The 15695-nt window shown below is 41.3% G+C and overlaps 1 protein-coding gene across 1 annotated transcript in view; it reads right to left on the bottom strand.

Moving 5' to 3' along the window:
* The window catches only part of WDFY2 (WD repeat and FYVE domain containing 2), a 74294-nt gene that overhangs the window by 40265 nt on the left and 18334 nt on the right, over positions 1–15695 (bottom strand). The window lies entirely within an intron of this gene.

Genomic DNA, 15695 nt, shown 5'->3' with positions numbered 1-15695 from the left:
TCAGCTGAACACATCACAACAGGATTTGGAAACTGCTATGGCTTTTTGTTCTTTGCCTTTCCCAAGGACTGGAACACCACTGTTCATTCAACGCTCAGATGAGGATTTGGGGCACCCTTGGTAGCCCAGGAAAGCACACCTGTATCAGCCCATCCAGTTCCCTGCAGAAGCCTTCCCCCTGCTCTCAAGGTAGGCCTTGGTCCATCTGCTGCCTGTTGTTTCATTATTCTGCTTCAGGAAAACCTCTAAGCAAAGGAATGAGGTTCTGAGATTTTCAGCTTCTGTTAACTAAGATTATGTCCATTTGTACCAACAAGGAGCTCTTCAGCTTCAGGACCTTCCCCCTCTCCTCGGTGTCCTCAGAGTGCTGTTAGATGCTCATTGAGCATCAGGTTGAAGAAGCCAAACTCTTATTCTTCTCTGAAGAGGACGATCAAGGCGACAGGCAGCCTGGCAGTCCTCCTCTGTCCCATCACTTTGGAGTTGCTGTCCTCGAATAGAGGCACCTAGAGCCACACAGTGCTCCAGGCCTCTCCACAAACAAGAGTGGTTTCTTCTCTGATAGAAGACCTTCCCAATGTATCTCAGGATTACTTTTGCTTTCTCATAATCATATCGTACTGGCAGCTCCCTGTCACTCAATCCATGCCCTTCACACACTCGAGATGCTTGTTGCTTGTCTCCTGAGCAGAGGATCTGGACTGATGTACCATCTGGGTTCTTAAACATTTATTATTTCAGTCCTCAGTGTCATCCACTTGTTTTGGTCCAATCTCTGAAGCCTCTTTCTAATTGAAGCTCTCTCTTACCTTTAGTCCATCAACTAATTTAATCAAAACATGCCTAGGAACAGTGTCACCAGTTAAAGCAGCAGGCAACCAGTAATCTCGTGCTTGTTCCTGCGTAGCCCACTATCAACTACAGCCAACTGTTACCTGCCTTACTGTTCCTCAAATCCTTATCATCTCCAATTTTAACTAGTAAACTCTCCATATAATACTGTATTCCATGTGTTACTGATTTACACCAAGTGTATTAACCTTCCCTAGAAAATTTAGTTATCCAAAACAGCATCGTGCTAGTGTAGCACAATAGATTTTAACCTGTCACCCACTTCTACTTAGTCTTTTCTACCAAAGTTAGAATGCAATAGTAGCTACAAGAGGGATCTAAAAAACTATTATTAAACATAAGCCTTATTTTCCTGTAGCAAATCTGTAACTTGCACTTGATAGTATTAAGGAAAAAAAACCTAAGCAAGAATGGCTCTTTCCAGCTCATGAAACATGTGGAAATATAGCTTAAGGAGAAGACTACATGGTCATTCCTACTGTTACCTCATTTTCATGGAAAAGCAGATTTCTTCCCTTTTTAGCCAGTAAAAGTTTAGAGCAATACAATACAATTATATTATATTATATTATATTAATTGATCTAAGACACTACATACACAAATTGAGTCTGAACAGAGATACCATGCAATATAATATAATATGCCTGTTCTCTTTGATATCTTTATCAATGATCTGGATGAGGGGATCGAGTGCTCCCTCAGTCAGTTTGCAGATGACACCAAGTTGGGCGGGAGTGTTGATCTCCTTGAGGGTAGGAAGGTTCTCCAGAGTGATCTGGACAGGCTGGATCGATGGGCCGAGGTCAACTGTATGAGGTTCAACAAGGCCAAGTGTCGGGTCCTGCACTTGGGGCACAACAACCCCATGCAACACTACAGGCTTGGGGAAGTGTGGCTGGAAAGCTGCCTGGCAGAAAAGGACCTGAGGGTGTTGATCGATGGCTGGATGAATATGAGCCAGCAGTGTGCGCAGGTGGCCAAGAAGGCCAGCAGCATCCTGGCTTGTATCACAAATAGTGTGGCCAGCAGGACTATGGAAGAGATCGTCCCCCTGTACTCGGCACTGGTGAGGCCGCACCTTGAATACTGTGTTCAGTTTTGGGCCCCTCACTACAAGAAAGACATTGAGGTGCTGGAGCGAGTCCAAAGAAGGGCAACGAAGCCGGTGAAGGGTCTAGAGCACAACTCTTATGAGGAGTGGCTGAGGGAACTGGGGTTGTTTAGTCTGGAGCAAAGGAGGCTCAGGGGAGACCTTATCGCTCTCTACAACTACCTGAAAGGAAGCTGTAGCAAGGAGCGTGTCGGTCTCTTCTCCCAGGTAACAACTGACAGGATGAGAGGAAATGGCCTCAAGTTGTGCCAGGGGATGTTTAGACTGGATATCAGGAAAAATTTCTTCATGGAAAGGGTTGTCAAACATTGGAACAGGCTGCCCAGGGAAGTGGTGGAGTCACCATCCCTGGAGGTATTTAAGAGACGTGTAGATGTGGTGCATCATTTTAGAAATGTCTCAGGCGTACACTTTGACACAGCATGCAGCTCTAAAAGCTAGTATTTCACCAGGTCACCAAGTCCCATGGTTAGAAAGCTCTCACAAATTAATCAAAACATACAAAATTCAGTATAATTACCTCCAAAGTCTAATGGCCTTTTTGCAATGAACACATCAGCAGCTCTTCAGTACATCTGAAGCAAAATCACCAATACTTTTTCAGGGGTGAATTCATCAGCTGATAACAACGCTATCGTATTGTGGATAATGATAGGGCAGGGCCAAATCCTTCTGTAATTTCTTGCTGTAGCTAACCATAGCTATTGTCAGAGCAGCGCTCTGCATCCGGACATTAGCACACAGGTCTGGGAAGATGCCCACAGCCACAGGGCTGTATACCAGATTTCAGACAGGGTCCAAAACCTTTGGGTCCACCCCAGGGGGTCCACCTTTGATAACAAGGTGGTCACTGCAATTCTGGAAGAAGATCAGCCGCTCTGTTTCCCAAACAGGCGAGCTCTTACTAATGTGTTTATCCTCGATAAGTGAAGTCATTGTGGGAATGAATTAGTGTGCACAAAAAAATAATGGGATGAATCACAGGGAGCTGAAATAACTCAATAGGAAACAGCCCTGAGGAGGTGCATCAATATCCTGCGAGAGATTTGTCTTTCTTGACCATCCCAATCCATATATTTAGTGCTACCTGTTTCAAAACTCCCAGGCTTTGACAAAGTTGCCTCTTCTCTCCACTTTAAGGTTCTGGCAAATAATAAATTCAGTACAACATAGTACAGATTATTTAGCTTGTTAAAAAAACAACTAAGTACAAGAAAAGATTTTTCAAAAGCTAGAGGCAATAAAAAGAAATTTACTTTGCAAAAATGGCAATAATTTGGATGCTTTGGGTTGTTTCTGTTGTTGTTTTTTAAAACTGTACTCACTACAGACTTACTCATTAATTTGACAATTATGTCCACGTTAAGACCGTTAGCTGAATGATATTGCAACAAAAATATTTTCTGTTTAAGTTTAAAAACAAAACAAAAAAAATGGTAGTGTTCCTAGTTAAGAGAGAAACTACTTTTACTAGTGTAGGCCTCTTCTGTAGGCACATAGTATTTCCATTCAATGACTAATTCATGCAAAATGAGAAACAAAGCATTCTAAGAATAAAAAGAGTATGAAAGGATGTTATTTAACTCTAAGGTGTGTGAAAGGGAAGACAACCAGCAAGTCAGTTCATGTAACTCATTATAGAAATACTTATCTCCCCAGTAAATAATTTTAAATACAGGAGAACAAAAGATCTTGTGAACAATTTCTTTTAAAATTAAGGATGATTACTATGCATATCTTTAACATAACTTTTAAATGCTTGTTTTAAACATTATAATGGAATTCCAGTATCTATGTATAAGCTGATGTCAAAGCATAAAAATTCTTCCTTATGTCAGAAAATGATGGTTTATTATTTTCTTCTCTTCAGATCACTGGATTAGATAAGGCATTTTATTGAAAGAAGAAAAACTGACCTCAGTTCATTAAACTTTTCTGGGTAAATTTTTCTCAAAGTAGATTCGGGCTAAAGAACAAACTGTGCCAACAGCTGAACTCTGGAGAAGCCAAATGCTTTTGGAAGAGAGTGGCTTTTTTTCAGCTGCAGTTCTGCACATTTTTGTATACTTTTTAACACAATACTACCCACGAGATGTGAAACCCAGAGCTTCTGAAGCTTCTAAAGAATGCAAAGGGAAAAAAAAAACCAAGCATGAATGAAAATAAGCTTTTTTTATGGATATATAGCACGAAGAGTTGCTGGTTGCATGGTTACTGGACTTAAACACAGCGCCCACCCAGGTCAGGATCCATTCAACTGCTCTAGAGTGATTCAGTCGGCATCACCATGGAAATGAGTTGTCCCTTTATTTCATTGCCAGTGAATTGGCTTGGAAAGATTTTTAGAACCTGTCAAATCGATGGATACTCTTCTAGTCTTTTCATAACTGAGATGATTTATTTTAAAATGAGACAGGCTATACAGAAACAATTCTGCCATGCAAAAGACAGGCTACATCTTCATATATTAAGGGGATGTGAAAAATGTGTATTTTAAAAGAAAAATTGCTCCTCTCTGTTATGCTCAAGAGTACGTGTCTGAAGTCCAGGTGGCTGTGGTTATACCAGCAGTTTTCAAACACACTGCTAGGCTGTGCACATGAGCAGGAGGTAGGCTTCATCTGAGCACCTGCTACTCATAGAGGTGCCTATGTCAACGGCAGCACACCCACCTCAGCACAGCAGCTCTGCACTTCATCATCTCCAGAAACTTACTCAATCAGTGGTACATGCATGGTATCTTCCTTCTGATAAAGACATTTTGCTCATACAAATCCTAGTTTATGCATTTAGGTTGCAGTGTGCTCCATGAAAGTCTGCACAATGCTGCCAGGCAGGATGCAAGATTCTCTACTCGGTCCCTACTCTGGCCTGAGCTTCTTGTCATCTCACTGCTGGAAAACTGGCTGTCACTTTGAGTTGTAGAGTTGAGTCTCTAGGACTGACTCAAAGGCAGGGCTCTTTTCTCCTTGGTGCCTTGCATAAAATTAAAGGAAAAGACAAATATTGGTGTTGCATACAGTACAGACATATTAGACATGTCGAAGCACTCTCCCAAGATGTTTGCACGTTGCAATACCGTGAACTCTGTTGTAGGGACATCCACCACCACCATTACCTCAAGACACAAGTTATCCCTATTCCGCTCCATTTCTCCAGAACATCCATAAAACCACTAGTTCTAGACGTACAGTGTGAGTAAAGAAAACTGATATATCAGTTACCCATAACAGATCCCTCCTCTCCTGTTTGTGAATGTTTTCCTTCCTCACTTCTGCCTTTTTAAACACTCCTCTTCACTGAGATTCACTTGTGTAATGTGCTATCACCTTCATGCCCCAGGCATACGTCAGATGTATAACAGAGCAGAGGTAACCCTCAACACATATAATTTGCTACAATATTTTGTAGGTATTCTTGGGCTTCAGGAAACTGTCTTAAATGGCATTTTAATATACTCATTATTGTTCACACCTTGGACCATATACTGTGGGTTTTTTTGATCTCCTGTCTTGCTGAGGGACCAAGAGGGTAAGCATCAAACCCAGCACAAGGTGTGATATGAGTTTTATTCCTATTTGTAGCGAGCACCTGGTACAGAAATTTTCATCTTTCCCTTTCTAAAGTCGCATCAGGCTCATCCAGAGATCAGCGCCTGCCCTGTGCGCATTACTGCTCCTTGGGAAAGGGAGGTAGGTCATCAGCACAAATGACATTACATGGTTAAAAATTAAGACTTCCCCTTCTGTCAGCTGTTCTAACCACAGAACTGATTTAACACAGCTACAGAACAGTTTCCAAACAGGTAAAGGAAGACACTAAACTATTCTGGAAAATTCCCTAAAATGCTCATCTAGCTATTTAATTGGCAGAAGAAAGGAAAAGATATTATGATAATACTATATCCAGGGTTAGCTCAGTCTGAAGTTTTCTGCATACCTAATGGAGTATTAGCACATATTCTCACCATCAATATACAGAAGTTTTCTTTAGTGTTGAAAAAAAGTTTTAAAACTCCACCTGTTCCAAAGTATACAATAATAGACAATTCAGAAGTATTCAAAAGCCACGTCTCTCTGGAAACCAAATATCTGCATTGGAAACAGCAAAAGCTTTATCTGCCGTCATTAAATAAACATGACAATAGTAGTATTTAAAATCCAAGTACACCACTGACAGTCTTACTGCCTTCAAAAGAGAGACATTGTCATTAAAAGTGGGATAAGGAAAAATATTTAACAACTGCATTAAAGATACTACAGTACTATAAACTCCCCAACTTCTCCAGTGACTTTTGTGGGCAAGAGATGTGAAGAGATTCTGGCTCCCATCAATTAATGAGACAAGCTGCTACTGGGATTTTCTGAAAGAATAAAAGATCTTCCATGTTTACTGAAAGATCATGAACCAATGCCAGTGTGCTGCAAACCACGACAGAGTTTAGTTTCTCTGATAGATTTTTGAAAGAAAATATATGAAAGCAAAAGTCAAAACCAGAACTGATTTCTGAGCCAGCCTGTGCTTCAGGAAAAACAAAAAGAAATTTAATAGCAGAGTGCCAAAACCTCAAGCACTAAGAAGAGTATATCTAACAGGTCGTCATCCTATGCCCCCTGCCAAAAAAAAAACCAAACCAAACCAAAACAAAACACCAACCCAAAACCCTGACACTTCCACCCCGCAAAAAAATCCAACCCCAAACACCTAGGGAAGTGCATGACTGTCTCTCAGGCTCACCTATGCTAGCCCCCATGAAGCCCAACCCACAACTCTGATGGAGGGTTCTGCACAAACCCTACGAGTTTGAGGCACGTTACAAGTTCTACCTGGTTTTAACTGGTTTTGTTAAGCAAACATATAATTTAAACTGAACTAATCAAGGGTTTACTAACTGGACTCTTCCTAAGACTATGAGATGGTGTACAGCTATTCATCACTCTAGATCTGTTCTAGGTTCCTTTATACAATAAAAGGGCAAGTTCTGTTTCTAAAATGAAACGTGAGAACAACTAGTTCAGGAACCGGGGACAATGTGTGGGGAAAAGATTAAAGAATTTTGAAGAATGGGCTTTATTTCAGTGCTGTTTTAGAGAGAGGTTCCCTCTTAGCAGCAATTACATAAGGGAATTTCTAGAAGATACAATATCTTCGTTGTAAACTAGGTCTGTAGCTCAAGCATCGGCTTCCTACAAAATAAAAGCCTTTCGAGCTATAATAATTGCTCTCTTTGCTCTGTATGCCTCACACCCTGCAACAAACCCATAGGAGTGGTAAGATCTGGTTTCAAGAGGAAGCTGGGTCAGCTCCCAAAAGCCAACAGAAAATGTTTTAGGTGAGGTTCATCACTACAGCAATCTCCATGATAATGATCTACACAGCATTTGTCAGACAGGGGTCAATAAAAGTCCAGGCTTCTCATTTCTCTTCCTGCCACAAAACAACGATGCCAGATACAGAATTTACAATGCAAGCACCCATCTGATGCGGAACAGGGACCTTAGGAGCAACTCTATGGCCTGGTGCAAAGAGCAGGATAGGGGGGAAACATACAAAAGGTTCACTCATGGACTTTCTTTAACCATCAGCTGGTGGCAATGAATCTGATTTTTGCTACCTTTGATGATTACCCTTATTAAATCTAAATAGTCTCATTTGCTCTCCTTCATAATCCTCCCCTGTGAATGTCTCTTGACTCACCCATTGTCAAGAGTCACCAGTATAGTTTCTTGCCATGGACCCCAGCAAGACCTGTATTCTACAAAAATTAAAATATACACGTTGTATAAAACTTTTGATCATGAATAATCTCATTTTGAGCCAACATCTCCAGTGAAGACAGGGAATGAGCTACTAAAGAATTGTACAAACTAAGCACAGAGGTTAACAATCTTGAAGAGCACTTCGCTAGTTCCTTTCCGCTTAGGAGGAATGCAGTGGAAAAGTCTTGGAATGAAGCTCAGTGCAAAGGTACACTAGAGAAGAAACTGCAAACTTAAAGTACTGTACATTTACCACCTATCTTCAGAAAAAACGTTGCACAAAACAGTATGCCAAGCAAGCAGGCAGACAGACTGAAAGGCAGGAATTTTTCACACAAAGCTTACACAACATCCTAACTCAAACCATGCTTTATAAGATATTTCCCCATTTAATTCATGCTGCTGTAAACTAAATACAAATGCATATTGCATAATAGGAAAATGTCAAAGTTTTGGTAGGTTATATGCAGCTATAGAATTGCATGGGTTTGTCAGGGAAAAACTGTTATAATCATCAGTGGTCCTTAGACCTAAGAGAAAGAGACACCACTTTATTTAACACAGTTTTGGTTTTCACGGAGGAGTTTTTCGGTATTTTGTGGGAAGTGACTAGAAAACAAAGATTCATAGGAGACATTCTCAGGAGAAATGGATTTTTATGACTCAAAAAAGATTACAGTGATATGACAATTTTACTACTCAGCTGTGAAACAGTTTCCACCCATTTTTCAGTTTTCTGGACAATGAGAAATGCAGTTCAGTAATTTTTCCAGCTACCCGAGCACAAATGCCTGGAAGCAGTGCATGCTCTGCTCTTCAGGCACTGGACCAAAATCAGATTCTGACCAGTTTCCACTGCAGAAACTTTGGACAAGTAAAGAGAGACCAAAAAAATGAACCAGAAGTCACAACCACAGAAAAAAATACTGTGTTACCTTGAGGTTACGAGCACAAGGTTCAGAGCGCCGAGATGCCTCAGGTCTTCAGCAGCTCCACAAAAGCACTGCTCATCATGTATCATATGAAGCACTGCAGTGACTATACCACATTCCAGCATAAATGCTGTAGGGAAGCTAATTTTATCTGCAAATGCAGGTAAATGCAGGGCTGGAGTTCTCAGTGAGCATCAACCTACAGCTTTGGGAACTATTAAACAATGAGTATTATATCACAGTAGGATTTTTTTCAAGCAAAGTTTCAAAATCAGCTCCCTCATTAAGACCTGTGCATCAGCCTTCCTTACAGAGCTTTGGGGTAATAAAATGATCTTCATCCCTCCCTCTAACCCACAGACTCCCAGCACCCCACCAAATGATTTCCTTCCAGAACAGATGCAGCTTTGGTGCTTCTTGTACTTATCGATTCCCGTTTGCATTCAGGAAGCATAAACACACAACCTTTTGAAGGTAATCGCATTGGATGATTTAATTATTGCAATCCAATTACTTTTACCTCCTTCCCACATTCAAATGTTTCAGTAATGGAAGTTATTAGAAAGATCCTCATTAGATTAAAATACAGGCCTGCTATGCAATAAGTGACTCAGTGGAACCATGCTAAAAATACCTAGCGGATCAACGACTTGCAAGAGAGCAACCCTCCAGCTCTTCTCTAAACTGTCCGTGTAGCAGAGGCAAAGAATAAGAACCTACCAGGTCACCAGCTCACTTCCAGCTGCCCCGTAGGAACATCTGTCCAGAAGAACACAACAGCTGGGGTTTTCTTCTAAATCTGCTATGGGCTATCAACTAAGTTAATGATCGTTTTTAAGTTATGCATGCTTCACTCTGCATAAAAATGAATTCATTACTCAACAGACAAAAAAGTAAGCTTACGCTTTTGAATCTACGAAGTGAAAGCTGGACATACCCATACCACCAGCATCACATTTCTATGAAATTATATTCACATGTAGGTTAATTTAGAGGAAAATATTGATATTTGATCCCAAGCACTAAATTAAGTCCCTAGCTGGAATTTATGACGTAAATGGTAGTATGCTGGAGCAGAAAGAATTTCCTCAGTTTTACTCTTCTTTCCCATTCTGCTCTGAAATGATATCACTGCATCAGTAAGAAAATAACACAACACCTGCAAGGAGATGAATGCAGACGAAAAAAGTTTGCAAGTAATAAAGGGATATGGAGGAAGACAAGAGATCCTGGCTTAAACAGTCATACCCTTAGGCTTCCATTTTTTTTTCATATAAATGCTTTCCTTGCTTAACTATATACTGCAGCATCTGGTAAATTATGCCTTTACTGCGGAGGAAGGAACCACATTTCCACCTCCATAGGATGATGTTCTCTCTCATCATTTGAATTTCTGGATGTAAGTCATCTGCATCATCCATTGCAAAAGACCATGGCAAATTAAATCATTAACTACTTCACTGCTTCTTGGAGGACATTTGATGTATTAAACAGAGTATAACCATTCATTGCAGACATTTGAGAATCCTAGTGTAAGGAAAATAGGGTTCTAGCTGCAAAAAGACAAGAGTATGCACAACCTATAGAAGTGGTATTTTCTACTGAAGGTATCCTTACCACACTCAGTCAGAAAGCACCTAACATTTAATTCATGCAACACAAAGTTGTAGGGGAAAACCTGTGTTTCTTGGATTTTGAGAAGAGCATCAATCATATCCCGATGAAAATGAAGCCCTTTCCAAGCAATGTTAAGTCCTAATGTTCACATAGTTCCCAGAAAGTCGTTACCTCTCAATTTACGCATTTATTTCTGTCGCTATATGAACTTTCACATTAATTAATTATTTCTTTAGTTTCGTTCTTTGTGTTAAAAAAGAAAAAAAAACCCACAACACAAAAAACCCCCCAAAAACCAAACCCAAACCAAAACCCAATCCAACCCTCATACCCATATGGTATAGGCAAGTTCCTTAGCCAACAGATAGGACAATCAGCTGGTCACATGCAGCTGTAGATGCTGAAGGCTCATTGAAACACCCTCTCCAAGAACAGACAGGCTTTTGTATTTCAAATATTGATGAACAATTATGGCGCTGTTTTTCCAGAGACAGCAAACATATCTACTTGGAATGTATTTGTGTGCTCTGCGCCACAGTGAGACAGCTCTGGAAATGCTCTCCTTTAGCAAGGACTTTCTGCAGAGGAATCCCATTTCCAGTTCCTCCAGTTTACCATTGAACAATGATTCATGGGTGATAAAATGTTCCCTCAGCTTTTCTGCTCATTGCTATTTTCCTCTCAGGGCAGCCTGACTCAGAGATATTTTCACTGTCCTCGCACATACCCATCTCCTACCTGCTTTGCTCTACTAGAGGAGGCAAGAAGCCACTCTGTTGGCTCTGACCCAGCAGGACAACTTTGGATGGGGAGTCACAGTACTCCCTGGGTAGGAAAGCAGCAAGCACAGCAGCTTTAGTGCCAGCAAAAAGGGACGGAGAAAGCAGGGCAATGAAATGCAAACCCAACCTCGTCCTGAAAAGTTTGTTCTTCAGCTGCAGAGGAACTGCAGCCCTGAAGTGCCTTGCCAGGGGTTCTCAGATTTCTTCTTATCACACATACGGAGGAGTGCCTTGTGAGGTGCCAGCAAAGCCCAAACCTCGGATTCTGTAATTTAGAGGTGATCTGACACCTCAAGGGCTTACAAGACAGTCACAGTTTGTCATCTCTGTGTTCCCATGCGGGTTGCATGGGGAGATGGAAGTCAACACAAGTGAACAGAAACTATCTTCAAACTTGTATCGCAAGATTGAACATCACATCCTAAACTTTAGGTTTCATTATTAAAAAAAATCCATCTCAAACATGCAGTGCCTTTTCACATCCAGCTACTTCTTTCATATAACCTCGTTACAGCTTTCCCATTCTTCATCATTCAACTTCATACTGTGCTAATTTTATTCTATCATCTTTAAGGTAGTTAATTGCTAATTTCAATGAACATCATCTTGCTTTTGTGTTACAAGATTAGAAGTTTCTGTTGTCTCTCCTTTCTCCACTGGTCAGTTGCTGTGTATACTCCTGTCATTTCTTACATGCTTCCTCTTTAAGGTAATCAATCTTTCTAGTCTCTTGGGAAAGCTGTTCTTGTGTCTTGTTCTCCTTACCTGTCTTCCAGTCCCTCTAATGAGGCGATATCCTGTCTGAACTGGCATCTTCTGTACTAAACACAGCAATCCAGACACAGACAAACCTGCTGATTTATAAGAGCACTATCATTCTTTTCTTTATCCATCTTCTCCCCGTACATACCCTAGCAATGTTTGCTTAATTGGAAGCAGTTGTACCTGCTTTTCATTCACATTGGCATGATTTAGGAACTTACAAAATATGGATGAGAGAAAAATGTATATTTATCAATATTAGATTCTCTCTGCAATACACTGCTATCCACTTACTATGTCCTCCTGCAGTTCTTCACATCTCTCCAGACACAATCAGCTTATCTGCTAATTTGGGAGGCAGATGACTGGCACAGACTGCACTGGTAGGGGAGGCAACAGAGGATTTGCCAGCTACAGCTCCTAGGGGCAATCCCAGAACCACACGTTCCTGGCAAAGAGAGGCAGAAAGAAAATCCAAGGAGAGCAAGAGGCAGAAGCAATCACAGGCCAGGGCAAACCTTGACAGTATACATCACACTTTCTCCTTGTGAAGATGGGGCAGGAAAGCATAGGGAGGGATACAAGACCAACTCCCTCCTCAGGTATGGAAAGATACATTATTTGAATATGTGAAATGGTGCAATATATTACAGTGCAGTTTTGTAAAGACATCTGGTAGAATTGTGTATGACAAGAGGCCACTTCTTAGGTGACTGCTACCCATCCACCAAACCACTAAAGCCTGTATCCACCAAACCACTAAAGCCTGTAGCAGCTCCTGTTCATTTATCTAGTCACTGCCTAGATAACTTCTGCTTTGCAATAAGGGACAGCTTCCAGTTCACAGCAAAAGCATCAAACATTATTAGAAACCCTCTGCTGGCACCTTGTCACTAGCTTATTTCATGGACTTATTTTTCTCTAGAGGGTTACAAGAAGAGTGCTCTGCAATTCCTGTCCAGATGCTGTCTCAGCTTGCATTCTGCAGATCTTTATTGCTGCCATTCGTGGGGGAAGTATCAGTCTTATCTTGGAAGAAACAGATTTGAGGTCTTAAGAAAAATCAGCTCTAAAGATCTGCCTCTTTGTTTTGCAACCCCTCACATTTAAATCCTATACCAAGCTAATACAAAAGACAACATCGTGAAGTTCAAAAGTAGTAAGTTCTTACTAGGTCATGCTGTTAGGCATGGTGATCACAATAAAGGTTTTAGTATTTATATATTCACAGAAATCAGGGATTTGAGGCAGAGTACTTTCAAAGCAAGGACTTTACGTCATTGCTGATTTAACTACTGAGCAACTGTACATGTTCATTGGAAAAAGCTGATCAGCTTTCCCCATCCTGAATAAAGACATGGTTCCTTAGCAGAGACCTTCCTTTCAGTGAGCTCCTGCACCAGCCTGCCCTAATTCAGATGGGTAAGGACTCTTGAACTCATATAAAAGAACACTGACAGATATGGAGATTACAACAGATGCAAACCATTTTATAACACATACCACAGAGCTGGCCTATAACAGCAGCACAGTGCACATGCAGGTATGAAGAGCACATCATCCACTGTGCTACACCATCAGAGACAGCGTATGCTGCATGTAAGAGCTGTACCACCCATGCCTATCATGGTCAGGTTGGTGCCGTGCCTGTTACTACTATTAGCAAATCAGGCCATCCTCGTTAAAATAAAGTAAAGATTTGGAAAGTAAAGAGGTGGAGAGACTAAGCTATTCTATTAGCAACAAGAGGATGATTTGTATGGTTTCTTTTCAGGAAAGGATGACTTGGTGTTAACCAAGACAACTACACATCACTGATCTCTGAGTTAACTAATATTTTCACAGTGGCCTGAGTTACGTGCAGAGGGGTTGCATGCACAGGAACACAGCTTGTTCCACACCACTTCATTCAGAGATGTTGCCTTCCAGCAGAAGGCTATTAGTTAGCATAGGCACAGACAGGGCAAGAAAGGTGTCTGAAGTAATGACTTCAGGCTATTTGAGGGCTCTTGAAAGCAAAGGATGGCAGCAGATTGAAGCAGACTACATCTACCACTGATCTTGGAAGAGGACACCAGATTTTAAGTGGTAATACAAGGTAGAAGACAGCTAGAGACCACCTATTGGGCAAGTAAATCCTTGTGCTATTAAAGCATAAAATCAGCTCACAGCATCTGCCAGGGAAAAAGATGAGCTGAGAAGGGGTAAAGGCAGTAAATAAGGGAAGGGTCCTTCATGATCGCACTGCCTTGCAGGCTCAGCACTGCCTGAAAAATTAAATCAGGTTTGTAATTCTGGCTCAGCTATTCACAAGTCAGACAGGATTGCTTCTTACATGGAAGGCAGGGAGGCGAGGAACAGCTCTCCTTGCAGACAGATAAGCTGTTATGCAAAAAAGATGAGATGATATGTCCAGTTACCTCCAGCCATGAGATACGCTTCCCACAAACTAAAACCCACTCTTTTGGTTTCAAAATCCATGTGTGTTCTGCTGTGTCAAGCAGTTCCTCCTCCCACTCTCCTGTTCTGGTATCTGAGACATGCTGAAAACATCCAGGTGGAATGACCTGACAGTCCAGTAAGTCTCTTCCACATGTCCTGTCTAATACAAGTGAATTGTGTCTTCTTCTCAAACACACACAGTGAGCTTTGGGGGGATATATGCAATTTGTGAGCAGCTTTCAGGAAAAGTAAATCATTAACAATCTGCAGCAGATTAAGCAGTTTACTTAATTCAGATATGTCCCAACTACTGCGCATCTGGAGGGAGGCAGCACACATGGAGGGCAGTATTTTGATAATTTACTGAGAGGCCAGTGGCAGGTAACAATTTTTATAATCAATTTTTATTCCAGTTGGAGGAGAGGAGAGTGAAGAGATGAGACAGAGCTGTTCTGTGGATAGGATCTGGCCCCTAAAACAGATCAGCTGGACAGCTTGCTCTAAATAATACCAATAAACAGCAACAGCAAGTTTACAAGAAGACTCAGAACTGTTATGGCCTTGAACACTGCAGTGAACAAATGGGTTGTTTTGGAAATATACACAAATTTTCATCATCTGCGCTGCACAGTATGCAAGCTAACAAAGGCTCTTAGAAATGCAACAACCAGATCATTTCACAAATGCATCTTTTCCCCCCTGGCACTGCATCTTGTAAAATACTTGCTTCATTCACGTAAGACTGAAAGACCAAAGTTTGCCTTTGCTTTTCCCACTGACCCAAAGCATTTAATAGCTTGTTTGATCAAATTTTTGAAAGGAAAATATTTCTGTAGAAGGAAACAAAAGCTCATGGTATAGCAGCTACATGCTAATTAGATGCCACTGAACACGGGGGATCTACTTCCTAGCTTTTCCAGTGGTCAACCAGTAACCCCTACTTAAGATATAGGAACCAAAGAAGATAGCCCAGTAGTCTACTTCCAAATCATGCACTTAGAAGCTTAGAGACGTTTTTCTGTACTCCCATCAGTTCTCCCAGTCATCCCACGCTGTCTGCTCCTCTGGCACTCTCATTTTTATGCACATTTCAACCATGCTATTTCTCTCCCCAGACTTTTCGCTCCAGCACGCTGGTTCAGCAAGGGCTGACAGTGATTTACAAGTCCTGCTAGACTTGGCCTCTTAAAAATACTCACAGTATTGGCAAGAACATAAGCTTCAGATGTGTATGTATGTGTGGGAAAGGTGCAGATACTCCCTCCGCATCCCAGTCCTCCTGTTTTCAGAAACACCCATTAACCAGTATGAACCAGACTACCAAGGTCACCTCTCCTTGGCAGTAGCAAGCCTTCAGCATTTGTGCACCCTCAAGCAACTGCAGAGGTAGCCCACATACCTGCTCAAGCAGCTGTTGTCCCCTTCCTCACCAAGTCA

This window comes from Nyctibius grandis, chromosome 2 (genome assembly GCF_013368605.1).
Source record: "Nyctibius grandis isolate bNycGra1 chromosome 2, bNycGra1.pri, whole genome shotgun sequence".
NCBI lineage: Eukaryota > Metazoa > Chordata > Aves > Nyctibiiformes > Nyctibiidae > Nyctibius > Nyctibius grandis.
Note: the sequence above shows the minus strand (reverse complement) of the source record. Positions and strands in the feature narration are given on the sequence as shown.